General features: G+C 42.3%; 1 protein-coding gene across 3 annotated transcripts in view; it reads left to right on the forward strand.

Annotated features, from left to right (window-relative positions):
- Positions 1-20,172, forward strand: part of ACVR2A (activin A receptor type 2A) — a 404,271-nt gene that overhangs the window by 24,987 nt on the left and 359,112 nt on the right. The window lies entirely within an intron of this gene.

The raw sequence follows: 20,172 nt of genomic DNA on the forward strand, positions 1-20,172 counted from the left end.
CGTCGATTCTGCCATCGACAGAACCGTTAGCGAAACGGCCTAAAGTCGTCGGAACTCCAACCTCGGTGCCTGCGTTACCCTCGACGTCAACATCGCCTTCACCGATGACTTCACCGGATTTCACATCCCTTGTTCAAAAATTAGTATTAGACACATTGCAAAAGCAACTTCCGGCGCCATCGCCAATGCCGGTGGACACGTCGATGCCGGCGGGACCGCCGATACCATCTCTCGGTACTATATCATCTATCCTACCGATAATGCAACCATTATTGATGCCTGTCACTTCCTCGATGCCTCCATCGACATCAGTCACTTCGAGAATACCAATTTCAGAATTCTCATTCCTCCCTACCTCAACGACAATTATGTCATTGATGTCAAGATCATTACCTCTTTACACCACTGCTCCCACCATACCATACCTTCCCAAAAATGTAATTCACTCTGTCATCCACTAAGAGAGCATCATTGCTAACAAAAAGACCAATCTCTGAAGATAGGTCCTTACAGGATATTATTACAAAAAGGTACACGGACTTACTATCTTCTTTACCAACCGCACCAGAAAATGTACCACCTGAACATTCTTCATCAGATGATCCTTTACCAGGACCCTCTGGGATACATCCTACTCAAAAGGCAACACCACCTCATCAACCAACTCAATATGATTCCTGGTATGACACGGATTCCGAACCATCATCAGAGGATTTTATGTCAGATCATCTCCGCCACCTGCTACAAAGCAGTCATCACCGGAAGATTTTACATTCCAGTCATTTGTTCAAGAAATGGCAGATAATATTCCTTTTCAGTTACATACCGAACAAGATAATAGGCAACAAACTCTAGAAGTGCTTCCATTTGTTGATCCCCCTAAGCACACTCTCGCCATACCTGTCCACGACATTCTGTTACAACTGCAACAATGTCTTTGGGAACACCCTTGTTCAGTCCCTGCAGTAAACAAACGCATAGAGTCTACTTATTTGGTACAACCTTCCTCTGCATACCAAGAAACACAGCTTCCCCACCACTCTGTGGTTGTGGAATCGGCCCAAAAGAAATCTCGACTGACAAGGGCACATTCCTCAATCCCTCCAGGAAAAGACAATAGGTTCCTTGACCAGCTGGGCCGCAAAGTGTACCAAGGAGCAATGCTGAATTCCAAAATATCAGCATACCATTTGTATATGACACAATACCACAGAAACTTGTGGAAGCAAATGGAAGAGTTTGTGCCATCTTTGCCTGCACAGTATCAAGAAGCTGCACAGGCTGTTAAAAATAAAGGTTTTAATGTGGGCAAACACGAAGTACGAGCTGCATATGACAGCTATGACACCGCCTCACGAGTGGCTGCATCCGGCATTGCTGCAAGACGCTGGTCCTGGCTTAAAGCATCCGATTTAAGACCAGAGGGACAGGACAAGCTGGTTGATGTTGCCTGCCTGGGGGATAACCTGTTTGGTTCAAAAGTACAGGATGCTGTTTCCCAACTACGGGAGCATACAGAAACACTGCGGCAGTTATCCACACTGCCACATGACCCTTCTACACATTCTGCCAGACTACCATCATGAAGGGATACCAGAAGGCCCTTCTTCAGACAGCGTAAATACTACCCCCCATCGTCTAGACCGAGACCTCGTAGATCTCAGCAAAGAGCTCCAAGACCAGCACCAGCCCCTCAAACTGGACCTGCCACTGGTTTTTGAGATTACATCCAGAGAACAGAGCCCACATGCCAACCCTTACCCAACACTACCAGTAAAGGGGCAGTCTACAAACGTTTTACATCAATTGGACATCGATAACGTCGGACCAATGGGTCCTATTTATCATCCACAAAGGATACCATCTCAATTTCAATTCAATCCCTCCGGATTTTCCACCAAAACCTTCTCAGCGAAGATCACATTCTTCACCTTCAAATAGAATTATCCACCCTTCTGAGCGCCAGGGCAGTCGAGAAAGTACCCCGGACCCAGCAGGGCAGAGGATTCTACTCCCGTTATTTCCTCATTCCAAAGAAAACCGGAGGCCTTCGTCCCATACTGGACCTCAGGAATCTCAACAAATTTCTAAAAAGAGAAAAGTTCAGAATGGTATCCTTAGGCATAATGCTCCCACTCCTTCAACAAGGAGATTGGCTTTGTTCTCTGGACCTTCAAGATGCTTATGCTCGTATTCCAATTTTTCCCCCTCATCGCAAGTATCTGCGCTTCATGGTAGGAAATCAACACTTCCAATACAGAGTTCTACCATTCGGTCTTGCCTCTGCTCCCAGAGTATTCACAAAATGTCTGGCAGTCATAGCAGCACACTTGCACAAACAAAGGTGTTCATGTTTTCCCATATCTCGACGATTGGCTCATAAGAAGTCAGTCGCAAGAAGGAGCTCTAACTTCTCGAAATCACACAATTGCTGTGCTTCACAACATGGGTTTTCTCATCAACTATCCAAAATCCCATCTAATTCCTTCTCATCATCTCCAGTTCATAGGAGCAGAGTTAAACACTATCATCGCAAAAGCCTTTCTACCGGGAGATCGAGCAGAAACGCTGTCCCTCTTGGCAAAGTCGTTACATTCACGGAAACAGGTAACGGCTCACCACGTTCTAACATTATTAGGCCACATGGCTTCCACAGTTCATGTCACTCCTATGGCAAGACTCACCATGAGAGTAACCCAATGGACTTTAAAATCACAATGGATTCAAGCCATTTAACCTTTGCACACTCCAATCCAAATCACACAACAACTTCGTTCATCTCTCCTTTGGTGGATGGACAAGGACAATTTACGCAAGGGACAGGACTTCCTGCAGCCAGTCCCACAGATAACATTTAACTACAGATGCATCCACCTTGGGTTGGGGAGCTCACACAGACAATCTCCAAACTCAAGGGACATGGACAAAACTCGAAGCAACGTTGCAAATCAATTTCCTAGAACTTCGAGCTATGCGTTTTGCACTGCATGCGTTCAAGGACTGCCTTTCGCACAAGACTATTCTGATCCAAATGGACAACACAGTAGCCATGTGGTACATCAACAAACAGGGAGGTACGGGCTCGTATCTCCTTTGTCAAGAAGCCGCACAGATTTGGGGATGGGCCCTGAACCACTCAATGTTCCTCCGGGCCACCTATCTTGCAGGCATTCAAAATGTAGTGGCAGATCGACTCGGTTGTCAATTCCAACCACACGAGTGGTCCCTGGATCCCTCAATAGTGACCAGGATATTTCAGCGTTGGGGTCAACCAACGATAGACCTGTTTGCGTCACATCTGAATCACAAAGTGACCAATTTCTGTTCTCTACACAAACAGAAGAACCAGCCAGCCGAGGACGCCTTTGCTCACCCTTGGAACTCAGGCCTACTATACGCGTATCCTCCGATACCACTTATAACCAAAACTCTAGTGAAATTACAACAAGACAAGGGATCCATGATACTCATAGCCCCGTATTGGCCTCGACAAGTATGGTTTCCTACACTTCTAGACCTCTCAGTCAGGGATCCCATTTGTCTGGGATAGCTCCCACTCTCATAACTCAAGATCAGGGTCGGTTGCACCATGCCAAACTTCAATCCCTAGCCCTAACAGCATGGATGTTGAAAGCTTGATCTTACAACCACTCAATCTTTCATCCAATATATCTCAAGTGCTTATAGCTTCACGTAAACCTTCCACACGAAAGAACTATTCTTCTAAATGGAAGAGATTCTCTCTATGGTGCAGGCAAAACATTATTGATCCTTTCACCTGCCCCACTACTTCTCTTCTAGACTTATTTATTTATTTATTTTATTTTATTTATTTAGCATTTTTTATATACCGAGGTAGAGCAGAGTAGCCTTCACTCCGGTTTACAGATTATAACAACATGTTACATAAAACTAATTGAAGACATTGAAGAGAAAACAACAATTAACAATCTGAGAACTGTCATTTATATCATCTTTCAGAATCTGGTCTCCAGACTTCATCTGTAAGAGTTCACTTAAGTGCAATCTCTGTTTACCATAACAAAATGGGAGATGCACCAATATCTACACAACCTCTTATCACCAGGTTCATGAGAGGTTTAACTCAACTTAAACCACCAATTCAGCCTCCAGTCACGGCATGGGACCTGAACTTGGTCTTAACAAGACTCATGCGTTCCCCTTTCGAACCCATAGATTCTTGTGATCTTAAATTTCTCACATGGAAAACTATCTTCCTCATAGCCATTACATCAGCTAGAAGGGTAAGTGAGCTACAAGCACTGGTCACATGAACCTTACACTAAGTTTCTACATGACAGTGGTTCTCCGAACACATCCAAAATTCCTTCCCAAGGTAGTTACGGAATTCCACTTAAACCAATCCATAGTTTTACCCACATTCTTTCCAAGACCTCATTCTCATCAAGGAGAACGAGCCTTACACACCTTGGACTGCAAACGTGCATTGTCTTTCTACATAAACCGCACAGCAGTCCACAGGAAATCTAAACAACTTTTTGTTTCTTATGATACAAACAAACCAGGGAAGGCAGCGGGTAAACAGACTTTATCAAACTGGCTAGCAGATTGCATACAGTTTTGTTATGAACAAGCAGGCCTTCCTCTCCAAGGGCGAGTAACGGCACATGCAGTCCGAGCAATGTCAACCTCAATAGCACACTATCGTTCCGTACCAATTCTTGACATTTGTATAGCAGCAACATGGAGTTCTCATCACACCTTTGCAGCTCATTACTGCCTAGATAAAGAAGGACGACAAGATTCAGCCTACAGACAATCTGTCTTAAAGAACTTGTTTCCAGTTTAAACCCAACTCCGTCTACAACCAATCTGCTGTGATCTTCGGCTGATTCATTTCAACAACAATACTTCACTGTTGACTCAATCACAAATGACTCAGCCTCTAGCTTGCTAATCACCCATATGTGAGGAGTAGCATCCTGCTTGTCCTGAGATAAAGCAAAATTGCTTACCTCGTAATAGGTGTTATCCCAGGACAGCAGGATGTAGTCCTCACGAAACCCACCCGCCACCCCGCGGAGTTGGGTCCGATACGTTTTATATTTTTATTTTTGCTAAAGCTTATTGCTACATACGAGACTGGAGTGAGACCCCTGTGGCAGGGAATATCATGGCATGCTCAGTAGCCTCAGGCAACCAGTCAAAAGTTTATAGAAACTTTGACAGAAGTTTTCCCGCGTTCGGGCTCCGTCGGCGATGTCACCCATATGTGAGGACTACATCCTGCTGTCCTGGGATAACACCTATTACAAGGTAAGCAATTTTGCTTTGTATTTAGTCTCATGCAGGATGTTTATCCTGTTGGACTCTATGCCATCCCGGACATAAAGCGCCATACCTCCTCCCGGGTGCTCCTTTCTGTCATTGCGATATAATCTGTACCCCGGTATAGCACTGTCCCATTGGTTATCCTCTTTCCACCATGTCTCTGAGATGCCAATTAAGTCTGTCATCATTCACTGCTATACATTCTAATTCTCCCATCTTACTTCTTAGACATCTGGCATTAGCATACAAACATTTCAAAGTTTGTTTTTTGTTTGTTTGTATTTTCATTCTGCTTTTTAATTGATAGGGATAAGTTAGACTTTTTTAGCTCAGGTGAGTTTTTAGTTACAGGCACTTGGACTATTTTTCTAAGTATTGGAACCTCACTGTCGGGATTCCCTAATTCTAATGCATCATTAGTATCCTTTGAAGATACCTCTCTCCGAACCATGCGCTGCTGAGCGACTGTCGGCTTTCCCCTTTGTTCTAGTTTAAAAGCTGCTCTATCTCCTTTTTAAAGGTTAGCGCCAGCAGTCTGGTTCCACCCTGGTTAAGGTGGAGCCCATCCCTTCGGAAGAGACTCCCCCTTCCCCAAAAGGTACCCCAGTTCCTAACCAAACTGAATCCCTCTTCCTTGCACCATCGTCTCATCCACTCATTGAGACTCCGGAGCTCTGCCTGCCTCTGGTGACCTGCGCGTGGAACAGGAAGCATTTCAGAGAAGTGCTACCCTGGAGGTTCTGGATTTAAGCTTTCTACCTAAGAGCCTAAATTTGGCTTCCAGAACCTCCCTCCCACATTTTCCTATGTCGTTGGTGCCCACATGTACCACAACAGCCGGTTCCTCCCCAGCACTCTCTAAAATCCTATCTAGGTGACGCGTGAGGTCCACCACCTTCGCACCAGGTAGGCATGTTACCAGGCGATCCTCATGCCCACCAGCCACCCAGCTATCTACATTCCTAATAATCGAATCACCAACTATGATGGCCGACCTAACCCTTCCCTCCTGGGCAGTAGGCCTTGGGGAGTTATCTTCAGTGCGAAAGGGGAGGCCCAGAGGTAAGAGAGAGAGGCTGAGGGCCTGTAGACTGCGTGTATGAGATGAGTGGAGAGATTGTGTGAGCATGTATGAGGACCTGAATGTTTGCAGAGACAGCATGTGAGAGCTTGTGTGTGTGTGTGTCAGTCAGCATGTGACAGTGAGAGACTGTGTATGAATGATTGTATGAGAGAGAGAGCATGTGAGAGTGAGAACCTGACTGTGTGTTTGAGGGAAGAAGATAGATGGAGAGAAAAGAAATAGAAAAAAAAGACAATATGAAAGGACTTAGGAAAAAAATAAGAAAGCGGAGGTGGAACAAAAAAGCCTGTGACCAACTGATTAGAAAACTAAGATCAGACTGCAAAGGTAAAAAAAAAAATAAATTACTTTTTACTGATTGGCACATGTAATCTTTGGTAATGTGCACTTTCTCCATGCGGATCTCACAATGTACGAGATCAACATGGAGGAAGTGGAAACCCATGGGGCCTGCACAGAGGAGGCAGCAGAATGGGCTTCAGTGCCAGTAGCAGCAGTCAGCGCCTCCCCAATAGCCATGCGGCAGCAGTGACAGTGGTAGCAGAGGAATGAGTGAGGTTCCGAGGTTGCTGGCAAAAGAAAGAGAGGGAGTCTGCCTTTAGTGTGTGTGTGTATGAATGGGAGTCTGTGTGAATGCATGGGTGCCTGCCTGAGGGGTGTGTCTGTGTATGAGAATGAATGGATGTCTTCCTGGGGTTTGTATGTGTGAGAATAGGTGCCTGCCTGTGTGTGGTGTGTGTGTGTGTGAGAATGAATGTGTGCATGCCTGGGGGGATGGTGAGGGAGTGGTATGAAAATGAATGGGAGTCTGCCTGGGGGTCAGTTTCAGTGTGTGAGAATGACTGGGAACTTGCCTGGGGTGTGTGTGTGTGTATGTGAGGGAGCCAGAGAGAGTGAGAGCATGAGGGTGTATGAGAAAATCCAGGGGAGTAAGAGTTTTGTGTATTGGGGGGGGTGAGGGGGAGAGAGTGTCTTAGAGCCTGAGAGTGTGCCAGTGTCTTAGAGCCTGAGAGTGTGCCAGTGTCTGTGAGAGCAAGAGGTTATGGTGGGTATAAGAGCATGAATGTGTATGTATGTGACAGTATATGTGTGAGAGATAATGGACATGTGAGTGTGTGTGTGAGAGAGAGAGGATAACCTCCTAATCCTTGACAATATCAGGGTGACTGGAAATCAAGAGCTCCCACGTATGGACAGCAGGGGCTTTTTAAAATCCTTATTAGTTTTAATTATTGGGTGGTGTTTGATATTAGTGCTGTTTTGGAATATTTTATTGGTGTTTGGGAGATTGTAAAAAATGTATATAATTGTAATTAATAAAAATTCTATTTATCAGTAGTTTTAAAATATTCTTTTATTAGTATGGTTTTACTATTATACCTGATGCTTTACGTTTCTTGATTTTATTTGTTTTTATGAGGAATGGTGGTTCTGGTTTTCCATTGTTAATACACAGAGTCTGGCTTCTTGGAGTTTCCATTTCAGTTTTTGTCTTATTTGTGCTCCTTTATTTTGTATTCTGTATTTGGTAAGGGTCTGTCTCTGCTCTGTGTGTGTGACCATGATGAGAGATTCTGCTAGCATAGGGATCTATAGCAATCTGGTTTGTTTTGTTTCTTCAGTAGGTGGTGTATTGGTATTCTAGGACCCAGTATAATATTTACCCTTGCTTTTTCACAGGTAGGGTTATTGTTGTTTGAGTCCTTGATGTTATTACTGTTATGTTACAATGGGATTGCAGTATAGATTTTGAGTGTCTTTTTTGCGGGGTTTTGTGTTAGTTCACAATGTGCCTGGCAGTGGAAGGTGTTTGTGCTGCTGTTACTGTGAGGTGACACCAGAATTTGAAAATATCTTTTAGTATGATGAGCTGTAAGGGAAACCTCCAAGCTCCATTGTTTGGGGGAATTTCAGTGGATGCACAGTTACAGAACTGGAGGTGCAGGATTTATATTGACATTCTGTCCCTTTCTATAAATTCCAGACTTCACTCTCATAGCCATATAGTCTCATTCAACTAATTCTATCAAATAATTTTATAGTGTGAAACTGGCCAGCTTTTTAAAATTACACAGAAGACCCTTTGGACTTTTTTATTAACACCAAATATTCAAAAGCTGTGTTCATCCCATCAAGCTCATATATCTCATTAAAGAGGTAAATTGAATAACACAAAAACTTTGTTTTATTATTGTTACTCATAAATTATAACAATAACAGTAATCTTCGAATATTATATATTTTTAATATAAATGAAAGGTTTTCACAAGATAGGTTGTCATGAAACATTTTATTATGTATATATTTAAGGAAACATACATAAATTGTCAAAATACATTTCGTTCGTTTAACCTTTAACCTCTGGTTTGCTAGTAGACTGAATTACCGTGTCACGAAATTGTTTGTCTAATAAGTGTGTCACCAACATGAAAAGTTTGAAAAGCTCTGCTGTAGGTACTACCGTGTTTCCCCGAAAATAAGACATCCCCCAAAAATAAGACCTAGTAGAGATTTTGCCGAATTCTTAAATATAAGACCTCCCCCGAAAGTAAGGCATCCCTTGTAAATAGGGGCGGATCGACCTATCGGGGGATCGGGCTTCCCCCGGTGGGCCGGTCAATCCTGTGACGTCATTTAAAAAAAAAATTTTTTTTTTAAATTTTCAAAAGTATTAGGGGCAGACGCGAGCAGTGGTATCCCGAGGGGAGCCAATGCCCCCGGGCACAAGGAGGCTCATGCGGCCGCTGAGCCTCCTTGCCCGAAGAAAAAGATCGCGTTCAAATGCGCTGATGCTCTTTCTCCTTCCTGCCTATGCGGCCCTGGAAGTAAACGTTGCCGGACCCGCGTGGGCAGGAAGAAGAAAGAGCATCAGCGCGTGCAGAAGAGGAGCCGCCACGGGCTGCTGCGAATCCCAAGTCGCAGCGGCCCAAGAAGAGGAAGAGGCCCGGTAGCGCGGAAGAGGCCCGAGAAGTTCTGGGCCGCTGCAGAGCCCATCCTGCGGCGACCCGCGAAGAGGAGGCCCAGAGGTGAGAGAGAGGCTGAGGGTCTGTAGAGGGTGTGTGCGTGCGTGTATGAGATGAGTTGAGAGATTGTGTGTGGGAGTGAGGATCTGAATGTTTGCAGAGGCAGCATGTGAGAGCCTCTGTGTGTGTGAGAGAGACAGCGTGTGACGGTGAGAGCCTGTGCTTGAGCAAGACAGCATGTAGGAGTGAGAGAGAGCCTGTGTGTGTGAGCGTCAGACACCATGTGCCAGTGAGAGACTGTGTGTATGAATGATTGTATGAGAGACAGCATGTGACAGTGAGAGCCTGTGTGTGTGTGAGAGAGAGAAATGCATGTGAGAATGAGAACCTGACTGTGTTTGAGGGAAGAAGATGGAGAGAAAAGAAATACGGAAGAAAAAAGGACAATATAAAAGGAATTGGCAAAAAAATAAGAGAGGGAAGGTGGGAAAAAAAAAGCCTGTGACCAACCGATTAGAAAACTAACATCAGCCAGCAAAGGTAAAAAAAAATAAAAAATTACTTTTTAGTGATTGGCACATGTAATCTTTGGGAATGTGCAAGAATAGCACTTTCTCTATGCGGATCTCACAATGTACGAGATCAGCATGGAGAAAGTGGAAGCCCACGGGGCCTGCACAGAGGAGGCAGCAGAATGGGCTTCAGTGTCAGTAGCAGCAATCTGTGCCTCCCCAATAGCCATGTGGCAGCAGTGACAGTGGCAGCAAGATTACTGACATCTGCGGATGGTGGCAGTACCAGTCGGGGGACCCCTTCCAAGCAGTGTGCAGAGGTTCAAAAGCAGCAGAGTCAGCCCAAGCTGACTACCATGAATGCTGCACACTCCTACCTCTGTCTGACAGCACACTGGTGAGGCATGGCTGACGCAGGAGCAGCCAGCAGCTCAACGGTATTAGACATCCCCTGAAAATAAGGCCTAGTGCATCTTTGGTAGCAAAAATTAATATAAGACACTGTCTTATTTTCGGGGAAACAGGGTAGTTCTTAGTCAGGGCACATCTCCTTTATACCCCTGAGTCTGTCGTCAAAAAGGTGTATCCTCTGTCTCCATCAGTTGTAGTGGAGGGAAATCACATTTGTTATAACTGGTCTAGCAGTATTCAAAGAAAGTAAATTATCAGATAAGTATAACTTTACCACTTCTCTCTAGTTCTAGGTCTATGGCAGATTAGAACAGGTTTTCCTCTAGCATTGGCCTGTATTTTGCACCATCTAGCTTTCTCTTGATCTTCACACACCTCCCTGTCCCTGCTGCTGCAAAGCATTCCTACAACATAATGCTGTGTCACCATGCTTTATTGTAGCGATGCTGATAGCAGTATGGTGTGCTGTTTGTTTTATGTCACACACATTGTTTAGTATTGAGACCAAAAAGTTCCACTTAAACCTTCTTCTACCTGTGAAGTGTCTCTTAATTGTTTCTTTGCAAATGCTATGTGACAACACACATGGCTTTTCTTCAGCAGTATCTTCCTTCTTGCCACCCTTGCATACAGATCATGCTTGTGGAGTAATCTTGAAATTGTTGAACATTTATTTTCCCCAGTCTTAGCCAGAGACTTCTGTAGTTTTTAAAAATAATCTTAGGCCTCAGAGTGACTTTCTGCAACAGTTTCCTTAACTAATGGCTACTGACATTGGAGGGTTGGTCTGTTTGCAGCTGTGTTTTTGATGGTGCCAAACTGTTTCCACTTTACAATGATGGACCTGGCAGTGCCCCAAGGGATATATACATAGATATATATATATATATATATATATATATATATATATATATATTGATGTTCTTATGGCCTTCCTCCATTCTATACTTTTTAAAATAATGCTATTCTGGTGTTTTTTTGGCAACAACTTGTGTGGCATGTTTTGACCTTTGCTTCAGATTCACTTCATACAACAGAAACAGCTTGAGTCTTCATCTAGGGTTATTCTAATCAGTTCAACTACTGTGATTGGACATGGGTGGACTCTCTAACTATTTATAGGCCATGTTAAAAGCAATATTTTGAACCAGAGCTAATTTGGGATTGCTATGCGAAAGGTGTGAAAACTTATGCATTCAAGATTTGTGTTTAACTTTTTATTCATAATTTTGGAATATTTCTATAATTGTTCTTTCACAATGAAAGTATAGAGTAGGTTGTGTGGATTGTGAAACTTACTTTAATGCATTGTTTTGGACAGAATGACAAATGTAGCAGGGTGTGAAACCTTTACAAGGTGTGTGTTTTCACAACACTGAAAAAAACAGAATACATCCTAATCACACAAGATGGCAGCGTACCACTAAATATCGCTCAACAGCCAATGTCCCCTACTTTCTCACCCAAGGTAAGAAACCTCGGGGTAATCATAGACAGCCAAATGACCTTCACAGGCTTCATCAACAACACAGTAAAGGAGTGTTATTTTAAACTCCAAGTTCTAAAACGACTAAGACCCCTCCTCCATTTCCACGATTTTAGGTCAGTTTTACAAGCCATCATATTCTCCAAAATTGACTATTGTAATTCACTCCTTCACGGCCTGCCTGATATTTCAGTTAAACCTCTCCAGCTACTACAGAACGCCATGGCCAGGATCCTCACAAAATCCAATAAGAGGGACCATATAACTCCAATTTTAAAGAATCTACATTGGCTACCAATTAAGTTTAGAGTCCTTCATAAACTATTAACAGTCACTCACAAAGCCATTCACAACACTACTCCTCTGGATCTTACAATACCTCTGCAACTCCACACCTCGGTCCGTCCAATTAGACTAGCCCAGAGAGGCACTCTTCAAGCACCCACCATCAAGACCTCCTTCAGTAAGAGAGCTATATCTGCCTCAGGTCCCAAGCAATGGAACCTGCTCCCTCCTGAACTGAGGCTGGAACAATGTCCAATCACCTTTAAGAAGAGATTTAAGACTTTGTTGTTCGAACAAGCCTTCCCATAACTACTCACCTCAGCCTTGGCTCTTATCCGCATCATGAGGACTCTATCCAACTTGATGCCTTCATAGTCCTGTGTCCCCCCCCCCCCCCCCCCCCCCCCCATTTAATTTCCCTGCTTTTTGCCCAAGTTATACAGTCCCAATTCTCTATACTTTCTGCACCCATTTTATGTTTTCCAGGTTATTCCACCCTGTTCATTGTAAAACAAGACTTTGTCTCTGTTATTTTTTTTGCTGGTTGTAATGTAAACCGAAGTGATAATTAATCTTGTTAATTGAACCTCGGTATATAAAAGTTATAAATAAATACATATATATATTTTTTTTTATTTTTTTTTTTCCATATTGACAAGCTGTGGTTGTGCTTTATTGGCACTCATCAGCATCTCAGGCAAGCCATAATATTAATGCAACATAAACAGCTAAACAGTAAATGATCATATTGGTATAATAGATACAAGTCTTTTGTGCAAAACAGTGTAAAATATTAAGTAAATGGAGACATAGAAATAAGGCAAGAGAAGGATAATAGAACTGGGGAAAGAAGTTAATATATCAATTGTTGCTCACTTAGTTAATCGAACTGAAACCCTCTACAATAAACTATACTTATAAATGCTAAAGGAAAGCAGACTGCTCTTATTTGTTTTGGAGAAGGGAAATAGAAGTTGCTGAATAGAGACATTCCAAAGCATGCACGTTTTGCAGCTGTTGCCACCCTTAAGATATTGATCATGTATAAAGATGTGTTCATGGCAATTCATTTGTCATTGGTGTGACCATAGGAAAGAAGTTGGACTGTAAGGTTGAAATATTGTTAAATGGAAGAATGCATGTAGGATGACCAGAAAAAAGCAGAAATGTTGAACAAATACTTTGCTTAGTGTTAACTGAAGAAATGATTAGTAAAGGTCCATGGATAAATGGTAGATAAGTGATCTCCTCTGTTTATGCAGAACAGAGGGCTCGCATGAAAAAGAGTTGACAGGTATTGGGGCTGGATGGTAAATATAGAGGTTATGTTAGCTCTGCTATTAATTTAGTCAGTTTTTGGAGTAGTGGAGTGGCAGACAGAAGAGGATCCAGGAATAAAACACTGGAGCATTAACCAGGAAATTTATCAGATATAATTTTGAGGAAAATCCAGGTTATTGGACATTTACAGTTTTTATTAAAGTAGTACATCCTCCAGTGGTGGATATATTTAATGGAGTCACTATTAAAGGAAAGGATAGTGTGTATCTTAAATCTAGCAGATTATAGGAGCCAAAGCAACATGATTTTTTTTTTTTTTAACATGAGAAGTCATGTAAAAACAAACGGGTGGATTTTAAAAGCCCTGCTCGCGTAAATCCACCCGGATTTACGCGAGCAGGGCCCTGGCGCGCGCAGAGCCATGGGACGCGCGTAAGTCCCGGGGGTTTTTTAAGGGGGTGTGTCGGGGGCGGGGCCGAATGACGCAGCGTTTCGGGGGCGGGACCGGGGCGTGGCGCCGGCCCGGGGGCGTGGTCCAGGCCTCCGGACCAGCGCCCGGGTCGGATGACTGCGCGCCAGCAGTTCGCTGGCGCATGTAGATTTACGTCTGCTTCTAGCAGGCGTAAATCGAAGGACAAAGGTAAGGGGGGGGGTTTAGAAAGGGCAAACAAAAGTACGCGATCGCGCTTTTTTTTAAAATCTACCCCAAAATCTTAATTGATTTTGTTGAGTGGTAAATTTCAGTAAGACCTTTATGGTTTCACAAATTCATATTCTGTAACACAGAACTGGAAACAGCTACTCATATCATTGCTGGGTCAGATGCGCTGATAGCAGAAGATCTGTATACAAAAAACACAAGGTAGCCTGCATGCCTCATCCACTGGTGCAAACATTATAATATCGCTGTTTCAGAAAAATACTAGGATCATGACCCTGACAGAATTGCAGAGAATGAAATTGTGATCATCTGAGACATTCCCATTTCATATGATAAAAAGCTTGATGCTAGAAAACTGGCCATTAAAGAAGGAAAATTTTAAGAACTGCATTGCTAATAGAAGTGTCACTGCCTAGCAACTATTTTATACTATGTATCGAGAGACACAAGATCATGAAGTACCAAGAATGTGAATTGGAAGGATATACAAATAGTCCTCATTGTATGTTACCACTGATTTGATTAAAAATAAATTTCAAAAGCACTTTCATATGTTTACACATTTTACACCCTCTGAGCTCGAGAAGGAAATTCTCTTTGATACAATGCAAATATTTAAAAAGAGCAGCAGCAAATTTGAGAACTTGATCATATTCAACATACCTAGTTTATGAGCAAAATTAATTTGTCAATGTATGGATACCGTAAATTATTTTGGAGATATTATCCAGAGAGAGAGATTCATAAATGATTCGGATAGGTCTAAAGGTGATAACCAGTTTCTAACTCAGTTTAAATGATGGGCAGTACAGACTGGCGGTGAATAGAATTTACAGCAAAGAAAGAAGGAGGATACTGGTAGAATGTACCAGGGATCACAGCTAGGTTCCTCTGTTCTATTTGCAGAAGGGCTAATAAGAATTTAAGTGCCATTCTTCTGGTTCAGACCAAGATGCATCAAGCGTAGCATCCTGTCTCCAACAATGGTTATTCCAGGTTAGAAGTACCTAACAGATCCCAAATAGTTGGCTTTCCCAATCAACCTGTTTATGGATTTTTCTTTCAGGAACTTGTACAACCCTCTTTTGATCCCCACTGTTACTTGTGTTATGTCCAGTAGCAACAGATTCCATAACTTGATTGTGTGCTGAGTGAAAAAAATTTCCTATGGTTTGTTTTAAATCTGCTGGTTACTAATTTCATGGTGTCCTCTAGTCCTAGTGGTGATTGAAAGGTTAAATAACCTTCCCTGTTTACCTGTTCCATCCCACTCATGATTTTATAAGTCTCAATTATGTCCCCTCTGTCATCTCTTCATCAAGCTATAAAGCCGTAATCTGTTTAACCTTTTCTCCATAAAGGAATTTTCCATACCACTTATTCATTTTTATCACCCTTCTCTATACTTTTTCTATGTCTGTTATGTCTTTTTTTGAAATGGGGCAACCAGAGTTGCATACAGTACTCAAGGTGCAGTTGCAACATGATTCTCCAAGGACAAGCAGGATGGTAGTCCTTACACATGGGTGACATCAGATGGATCCAAATGTGGAAAACTTATGTCAAAGTTTCTAGATCTGGCCACCCCTCCCATTCTCTCTACAGCCTATAGTTGTCCGTTTTTAAGCAGGGTCTTCTTCAGTTGAAGCCTCCTGTTGTGTCTTGGGATCTCATTGTGGTTTTAGCTCAGCTGATGAAAGATCCTCTTGAGCTGCTGCGCATCTGTAATCTGAAGTACCTGAACTGGATGGTCATATTTTTGGTGGCAGTCGTTTCAGCGCGCAGGGTCAGTGAGCTACAGGTCTTATACAAAATTCTATCATGACAAGGGAGGTCTTGTGTAAGGCACCCTAAGTTCTTGCCTAAAGTGGTGAAAGATTTCCATCTTACCACTCATTTGTCCTGCCAATATTCTTTCCCAGGCCCCATTCTCACCAAGACGAATGAGCACTGCACAGTTTGGACTGCAAGCAAGCCTTAGCCTTCTGTCTGGAGCAGATAGAAGCCAATAGACAGTCCACCTAACTTATTGTTTCTTTTGGTTAGAAGAGGTTGGGCTTTACTGTTGCCAAACAGACACTATTCAATTGGCTAGCAGATTGCATTTCTTGTGTTATGCCCAGAAAGGACTGCATCTTGAGGGTCATATAGAGGCTCATTCTGTCAGAGCCATGGCAGTGTCGGTGGCCCAATGACGAGCAGTTCCCGTGGAGATCTGTAAGGCTGCAATGTCAAGTTCTCTCCACACATTCACATCCCATTACTTTCTGGATAGGGATGGCCGACGTGACAGGTTCAGCCAGTCTGTCCTGAGGAACCTGTTCGATGTGTAGAACCAACCTAGGGCCCATTGTTTGGGTTCAGGCTCTCCCCTTCTTCTGTTACCAACAGCACCAGTTTTGTGCCCATTGGCACCTGCTTATATGTCTGTTGGTCACCTTTTGTGTTGGGGAGCAGCCTGTACCTCTGGATTCACCCATGTGTGAGGACTACCATCCTGCTTGACCTTGGAGAAAACAGAGTTGCTTACCTGTAACAGGCATACTGATACTGATAGTCTTTTTCTCTATTCCTTTCAAAATAACTAATATTCTATTTGCCCCTTTGACCCCCGCCACTCACTGAGTCAAATGCTTCAAGGTATTGTCCACAAGGACTCTACTGATCTTTTCCTGGATGGTGACTCCTAACATGAAACCCAGCATTATGTACCTGTAGTTGGGATTATTTTTCCCTATGTGCATTATTTAGCACTTCTCCATATTAAATTGCATCTACCACTCAGATGCCTAGTCTCCTTGTCTCACAAGGTCCTTCTGGTTCCTCATAATCTGGTGCTGCTGCTTTTTAATGACTGATAACAAATTTGTCATTTGCAAATTTGATTGCTCTATTCCCTTTTCCATATCATATATGAATATGCTGAATAAGACAAGTCCCAGTACAGTCCTTTGGGGCACTCTACTATTTTTCTCCATTTAGAAAACTATTTCTATTTCACGTCTGTTATCCAGTTTACAGTTTACAATAGGACACTACCTCATATCCCACAATTTCCTGAGGAATCTCTCATGAGGGACTATGTCAGAATCCCTGAAAATCCAAATATATTTATCTCAACTGGCTCACCTTTATCTGTACGTTTACTATATTTTTTTTGCAGGTGTAAATAAATTGGTAAGGCAAGACCACCCTTTGCAAAAACCATGTTAACTCTGACCACATTGATATGGCTTAATGAGGTACAGTAATTTTGTGTTTAACAATAGCTTCTACCATTTTACCTGGCACCAACTTAGGCTAACTGGTCTGTTTCCCAATCCTTTTTTTGCATATGATTCCAAGAACTGTAACTTAAACAATGTGGGAAAAAATTAGGTGTAATCTTAGAGAATGTGAGGAGTGGTTAAGAATTTATATTCTTCTGTATATAATCTTATTTACTAGAGGCATGCAAGTAGGGCACAAATTCAAAAGAGCATTACATGAATTGGTAGGAAAGGTAATGATGTGCACCAAACAGGAGAGGGATCTTGAGGTGATCAAATTTTATTCCTTGGGGAAATTCTGCACAGAGCAGAATTTGTACAGAAAAAGGGAGCCGGTGTGGGTGCGCGCGCTAGAGAGAGGGAGCCGGTGTGAGGGTGGGGTGTGTGTGCGTGCATGCACGCTAGAGAGAGGGAGCCTTAGTGTGGTGTCAAATTCTGGGGGTGGAGATAGAGTGGAAGGGGGTTGAACTTGGAGGAGGCGAGAGAGTAGAGACCGGAGGATTTGGAGCCTGAGAGGGCAGTGTGAAAGGGATCTGGTTGTAGGACTATGGAGAGAGAGAGAAAGGAACATTCTTCTTACAATCTACTTCTAGGGGAATTCTGCTCAAAATATATAAAACTCTATCTTTTGAGTAGTAATGTTTCTGTATTACATTTTAAATTACTCAGACTGTGGTGTTTATTTTGACTAATATAATGTATGAAGAATTATACAGAATTTTACATTTTTGTTTGCAGAATTCCCCCAAGTGTAATATCTGATAATGCAAGACAGTAGTGTGAGCCAGAGGAATGCCAGGGGTGCATAGGGAGAATCTGGGCTGGAAATTTCCCAGATGCCTAAAATTTCTATGCTGATGTTCAGAGCTTGAAATGGAGTGGTCTGGTACTCTGTGCAAGATCTCTATCACACTTTAGACTGTTGAAATAAAAAGAAACATCTGGCAGATTTCTTCTTGCTGACCACTGCTCTTGGACTGGAATCTGCTCTTTCCCCACTGCCAGGATGCCTAGGACTAGAATCAGAAGAATGGTAGCCCAGAGTGAGTATTTCCATGGCTGCTTGTTCTTGTTCTGTGCTACAAAATGGAAATGAGATACGTTGGAGATGGAATGTGGGGTTAGATGTATGAGAGGGAAAATACAGGGGCAAGAAATGGGTTAAGGGAGCAGCACCATGGGGAGAATTGAAAGGCAGATGAGGAAGGGATGAGGACCTATTACAAGTAATTTGTAATCTATCATTAAAATCATCCGTTGTACCTGAAGACTGGAAGGTGGCTAATGTAACGCCGATATATAACAAGGGCTTCAGTGGTGATCTGGGAAACTCAACTGATGAGCCTGACTTCGGTGCTGGTATAAAAAAAAAAAAGTTGCAGAAACTATTATAAAGAGTAAAATCACAGAACATATAGACAGACATGATTTAATGGGACACAGCCAGCATGGATTTACCTAAGGGAAGTTGTGTCTCACAAATCTGCTAGTTTTTTTTTTTTTGTTTTTGTTTTTTTTTTTGAAGGGGTGAATAAGCATTTGGATAAAGGTGAACCAGTATATATAGTGCATTTGGATTTTCGGAAGGCATTTGACAAACTTCTTCATGAGGCTTCTAAGCAAACCAAAAAGTCACGGGATGGAATAGGCTTGGCCTTTTGTGAATTTCAAACTGATTAAAAGACAGGAAACAGAGTAGGATTTAAATAGTCTGCTTTCACAGTGGAAAAAGGTAAATGGTGGCATGCCTCAGGGATCTGTACTTGGACCGGTGTTATTTAATATATTTATAAATGATCTGGAAAGAGGTACAATGAGTGAGATGATCAAATATGCAGATGACACAATTATTCAGAGTTGGTAAATCACAAGCAGATTATGATAAATTAAAGGAAGACCTTGCGAGACTGGAAGATTGGGCATCCATACAGCAGATTAAATTTAATGTATGCAAGTGCGAGGTGATACATATAGGGAAAAATAACCCATACTTTGGCTACATGTTAGGCTATCAGAATTCGTCATTCTTTCTTGCAGGGTTGAAAAATTCCTGGGTGTCAGGTCATCAGAGTGCCTAAAATTGTTGTCTGGTGTCTGCTGTTGGCCTGGAACCTAGGGGGAGCTGCTTTGTTAGACCTGGGGTGGAAGAAAGCCAAAATGTTTGTCTACAAATGCTGGTTGACTTATAATAAATTGGCTTTAGACATAGGGAAAATAGAAGTTCTGGTCTTGAGTAGATTTATTCATGCTGTTCTCCAATTTGAAGATTGGTCAATTCCAATATTTCCTCAAGTTCAGAATTTAGGGATAATTGACTTTCCTTATGCAGGTGAAGGAAGCTGTTGAAAGTACTTTAAGTTATACCTTTTATTCAAATTTAAAGCCTTTCCTAAATCCAGAGGATTTTCAGTTAGTACTTCAGGTACTGGTATTAATTTGCTTATCCTAAGTATTTGAGGATATATATGACCAGAAGCCCTGTTTTCCTATGGCAAATTTCAAGATTCTTTGGCAAATTCTGTAAAAGATTTCTCAAAATTGTGGCAAATTTGCATAATTTTCCATAATTTTGAAATTTTTATAAAGCAACAAAATATTAAATGCCCATACCATGTTGATCAATAAACAATAAATTCTGCTACTAATAGCTCATACAATATTACATATGAAAGGTGTGGATGACCATCATATGTGTCTTGTGACTGGCTCACTGGTAAAGCCTATAATGACACTACGACCTGGTATTTGTGATGCAACAGGCTTAATTATATGATATAGCCTTAATGCACAATGTCCAGTTTAATCATCGGTCATTCCTCACCACAGTCTTTGTACAGGCTCAAAATCGCTTAGTTATGATGAACATTTAATGTGCACTTATCTGAGTCCTGAAGTTAATCCTCCTTT

The sequence above is a fragment of the Rhinatrema bivittatum genome, chromosome 6 (genome assembly GCF_901001135.1).
Source record: "Rhinatrema bivittatum chromosome 6, aRhiBiv1.1, whole genome shotgun sequence".
NCBI classification, from domain to species: domain Eukaryota; kingdom Metazoa; phylum Chordata; class Amphibia; order Gymnophiona; family Rhinatrematidae; genus Rhinatrema; species Rhinatrema bivittatum.